Source organism: Pinus tabuliformis, chromosome J (genome assembly GCF_031772625.1).
Source record: "Pinus tabuliformis cultivar Carrire ecotype Pingquan chromosome J, CPIR1, whole genome shotgun sequence".
NCBI lineage: Eukaryota > Viridiplantae > Streptophyta > Pinopsida > Pinales > Pinaceae > Pinus > Pinus tabuliformis.
The window spans coordinates 867,642,884-867,648,524 of record NC_142295.1 but is presented as its reverse complement, the minus strand read 5'-3'; positions in this window follow the sequence as shown (position 1 = coordinate 867,648,524).

Here is a 5,641-nt window from a genome sequence, read left to right as displayed (position 1 = left end):
AAAGGTAGAGGAAAATGATCCTTTAAGGTTGCCTTGTTCAATTCTCGATAATCAATGCAAACTCTCCATTTACCATTCTTTTTGGGCACTATAACCAAGGGAGAGACCCATTGGCTATCTGAAATGGGGTAAATGAAGTTTACATTGAGAAATTTCTGAAGTTCTTCTTTCATGATTTCCCTAAGGTTTGGATTCATCCTTCTTTGTGGTTGCCTAATAGGTCTGTTGTTTTCTTCAATATAGATGTGATGAATACAAGTCTTAGGATCGATTCCTTTCATGTCAGTGTATTCCCATGCAAAGGCAGTGGAATTTTTTTGCAACAGTTTAGTTAATTCTTCTTGTTGTGGTCTTTCCAAGTTTTTGTTAATGTTCAATGTTTTTCCTGGAAGGATTTCAACTGTAGAACTACCAAACTCTTCCATTGAGAAGAGAGACATCTGTCTAGAGGAGAGATATTCAATGTCTGCATCTAACTGAAATTGTGTAGAGTCATATTCTAAAGGTATTTCAAAATTTTCTAATGTATTTAGAATTTGACTATCCTCACTGATCTCAGAGATGGTTAGAACAGGTTGAATAGTATCCTCATCATCGACCCACTCATCTTCTCCTATTTATGTTATTGCCTTTGCTGGAGGATACAAGTTGAATTTCTTGGTGGAATTACCATCTGATATATACATGTCCCCAGACCTACAACTGATAAAAGCATCAGCTGTTGCTAACCAAGGTCTTCCTAAAATAAGAGGATGTCCTCCTAGATTGTTCTTGGGAGTTAGAATCATAAAATCAACTGGATATTCCCAAGAGTCTAGGGAGACTGGAATGTCTTCCAATACACCATCAGGTTTAATGATTGATCTATCTGCAAGTTGCAGTAAAGTAGGTGTAAAGAGAAGGTTAGGAAGCTTTAACTGATCCATGGTCGGTCTACTCATGATATTGATAGCGGCTCCTAAGTCAATCAAAGTATTTGGGATTTCAACCCCATTAATATGAGTTTTGACAATAGGGCTACCGGGATCCACATACTTTTGCATGGTAATCTTACCCATCATAATGTCTGCAATTTTTCCAACTAGATGTATCCTTTTGGTATCTCTGGTTCTTTTTACTGTTTTCTTCAAACTCAACTCCTTTATTGTCTTTGCTAGAATGGGAATTTCCTTAATGGCTTGTAACAAGGGGATCTTGATACAGACATTCTTCAATTCATCTAGAAAACTATAGTCAGGCACCCATATCTGCTTTTCCACTCCTTTGTCAATTTGTAATCTTTCAGGAAAAGGAGGTGTAGCTAAAGATGTAGGTTGCTCAACTATGGGAGTTGTAGAGGTTGATTCTTTTTCTTTTTCTTTTTGGATATTTTGGTTTTGAAGTGATACTTCAGAACCTTTATTGACTTTGAGAGATTCTTCCTCAGAAATGCTTGGTTGTTGAACACTTGTAGAAGGTTGATCTAAGATTCTGCCTGATCTAAGTTGTACTTCATTGAGAGGAACAACCATATAGGTAGGAAATGGTTGACCTTCCATCATGTAAGCATTTTGAGGGTTCCTATTATTTGGATTTGGTAATGGCTGAGAGGGAAGTTGATTTGACTTCTGCTGGGATTGAAGCGAGAGTTGAGAATTTTGATTTTGTGGAGGAGGTTGTTGTTGTTGAGGGTATGGCAATGATAGTTGTTGACCTTGATTTGGAAGTTGTGGAGCTTGCTGATTCTGAAATGATGGAGGATATTGATAGAATTGAGCAAATCTCCCATAAGGATTTTGCATGCTTTGCATCCATGCTTGAAAAGCATTTTGAGGTTGAGGCCAAGGTTGTTGCCAAGGATTCCAATTTGGTTGGGATTGAGAATTCATAGAGTTGTTAAACCCTTGATTCTGTTGTCCTTGCCAAGGTCTCCTTGCAATAAAACAGAGAGATTCAAGTGTATCTGGATCCTCTTAAAAGACTGCTTTGAGGCCAAGTATTGAAGGACAATCCTTAGTCTCATGAGTTTCTGAGCAAATTACACATGTTTCCACAACGTGTACGTCCAAGGGACATTCCCTTAAAGCATGTTTCTTTCTACATTTCGGGCAAAAAATGGCCAAAGCCTCAGCTTCTGCTTTTTGTTTATTGTGAATCTTAAGGGTATCTAGTTGTTCACTAAGACTCCCTAAGATGTCAGTTTTGAATTCATCAAGCATATTGCCGATTTCAGCCCTACTCACTGATCCTGTTGCAGATTTATTTGCTCTAAGGAGAGAAGGATCTCTAGGCCCTTTTTGAGTTTTTGATTTGCCTCTTGAGAGATGGATACAAAGTTCTGCTATATCATTGAGTGAAAGTTGAGAAATATCCCCTTTCCCCATCATGTTTAAGATATCTATCCATTCATCCCTAATGGCTTTTAAGGTCTCTTCATCCAAGCTACTCATTTTTGCTCTTTTCAGGTTATATTGAAATCTTTCAAGTAAATCTTCTAAGCTCTCATCTTCTCTTTGTATCATTTTAAAAACCTCGTCCTTGTGATTAGTAGGCATACAGTAGTCCAAATACCTATCCAAAAAGGTTTGTTTCATTTCATCCCAAGACCTAATGGATTGAGTGAGTATTCCCGCCTGTCACGCGGGTGACCCGGGTTCGATCCCCGGCAACAGCGCCAAAATGTTTAGTCAATTTAGTGTTTCTAAATTGATGTCATTAATTGTCAACCCGGGGCTCGTAAGCTGATGAAGTGAAGGTGTACTATATGTACTTAAGCAACCTCTTAGATCTTTTTGTCGTTTGGGGGTGTTGTTTGTGGTCAATTTATCTTCCTAAGATGGAATGGAGTTTTTATAAACAGATGAGTGAGTGTGTGTGTAAGGTGATTTCTAGATGAGTGAGTGTGTGTTACAGGTGATTTCTAACTACCTTCTAAACTGCAAAGAAAAAGCTTGATAGAAATAAATAACTTGAAATGAGCTGAAAGCAAAGAACCACTTTCTAATGGCACTAGACACCATTCATGTTGCTGCAAATAAAAGGTAAGAAAATCACTTTAAAAACCAATGATAATGTTTATCTCTTCCTAACTCTCTGCTTCCAACATATGGTACTATGTAAAACACGATTAGGAAGTAGTTAGAGATGAGTTTAAAAAGTGATCAAAAATGAGAAAAATCTACTTTAAAGACTAGTTATAATGTTCAGCTCTTCCTAACTCTCTGCTTCCAACATATGGTACTATGTAAAGCACGATTAGAAAGTAGTTAAAGATTAGTCTAAAAAGTACTCAAAGCCAGCTGTAATTTATTAGTATTCTGATCTCTAAAAGATGAACAATTTATGATAAAGAGACCATCAATATGTTAGCAGACAACTTTGAGAAACTAAACTAGAAATCAGCTATGAAAATAAAGTAAAGGCAGCAACTTTGAATCTGTCAACTGAAAATACCATTAGATATAAAGCAAATACACAAAGACAAAAACAATCCCGGGTTAAAAACCTGCAAAAGAACAATACTGATCAGTTTAAAATAAAGGCTGGAAATGAAATGACATGAAATCAAATGGTATGCTATTATACATGATAAAAGAAATAAAGATTGCTGAAAGCATGAAAATGAAACCAAACACTATGTACACGGGCTATCACAGATGGGGGCCCTCCATCCACGCAGCCAACTTGAAAGATCAGCTACTAAAAGGTGAACAGAACAGTCTTCTTTTATAAAAACATCATGTCAAAAATACAGTGAAAAGTGCTGTAGGAACAACCTTCTTAAAACAGAGTTTTTATACAAAGTCAGCGCAGCAATTACAATAATCCAAAAGCTCCTCTACAAGCGTTGGCACACGCTTATTTATAAGCACAGAGGCAACTACTCTCTGCGTGAACTAAGCAACTACAGCTTAACCTATTAACTACGCAGCAACACGCAGTCATAGCTAATTAACTTGTGCAGCAAACACGTGGGTAACCCCGTGCACTTTTGAGGGAAACGGTCATCATGGGAGACAAATCTATGCTTGGATCCTGTCTTTAGCTGTCCTCGTGGCATGGAAGAGGTGCCAGCTACAGTTTCGTGTCCCAACTGCTCACGGCTCCTGTGCCACCGTTCAGAACTTGACCGTTTGACCGAGGGAATACCTGCGTTGACCAAGGGCATTCGTGACTGGTTTGGCTCAACCAATAGCATACAATCCATGTGTACATCCAACCCAACATGCCCATGTGGCTCGTTCCTTGAGAGGACACGTGGAGCATATCAAACAACAAAAAGGCTGCGGGATCACCAGATGGCTGCGGAATCGCTGAATGGCTGCGGAATTGCCAGACAGCTGTGGAATCTCTGTAAATATGTCAAAATCTAAACAAAACAGTCACACATTAGCAAAGTTCACTTGATCATGCTTAAAGACATCTAATGTAATGATCTGGGTAGGTTTACAAGGAAAATGAGGCAAAAGAGAGAGATAAGTGAGGAAAAACTGTAGGTAATAATGGATGATTAGGTGCAAGTTAGAGGCTCTACAGTTATCTCAAATAAGAGATCAACTACAAAAGCTAGGGGAAATAATGTTCGATAAATAAATTACCATTGTTGTGCTTAATGAACTACCTGATGAATGGGGCAACATTGTATCAAGTATCTATGGAAATAAGGTATCCAGTTCATTTAGTGAACCTTGGTCATTATGTAAGATTGAATAAACTAGGTTGAAGGAAAAGAGTGATGTTGGATCAAGTGAAAAATCTCAAGCATATGAAGCTATGGCTAGAAATAAAGGGAAGTTTGATCCTCGGAAAAGTAGAAGCTTTACATTTCAAAGATCCAATGCTATGAATGTAATGAATATGGGAAATTTAAGATGAATTTTCATAAAATCGAGAAGGACAACAAGAAGAGAAAGGAAAGATATGAATCCCATGTTACCAAAGAAATGGAAGAATCAAAAAAGAAGAAATCAAAGAAGGAGGTAGTGAAAGATATCTACTATGACTGAGATAACCTCCTTTGTAGCACCCTCCTCCCACATTTACGCAAGTAACTAGCCAACCGGGTTAAACATGTGAGGAGAGGCTACTATGATTGTATTCAACCTCATATGTGACCTTAAGGAAGTGGAATCAATAGAAACGGAATATACACACCTTCCACATCAGCTACAAAACTCCCATGAACCATCCCAACCACTTAGGTAGCTACCCCCTGGGTCCCACTCTAGACGCTTACATGCTATGGGCTTGACAGCATCTAGAAGCCTCTCGACACTCTCATGATAAGGCATGCCAGGGTCCAAGGACTATTTTTTCTCAGTGTTGTGCCATGGTCCCCAGGATTTGAGCGAATTTTTCAAGCCCAGAGCCCAGGTCACTGCACAAAATTGTATGACACCTTCAGAATAGAAAGATAACAAGGAAACATTGATGCAAACGAAAATACTTGAATTATCCCTTAACTAGACCCCTACTAGCCATGACAATCATTTTGTCAAACATATCACGAATATGTAATCTACAGGTGTAAACAAAATATTTAAGCATAGGGGTCTCATACTTATCTAAGAATCACTATGAAGCATTGTTCCCTTACATCATTTGCTGCATTATCATCTATTTAGGTCATAGATACATTGTTCATTCATTTACAAGAAAAAAC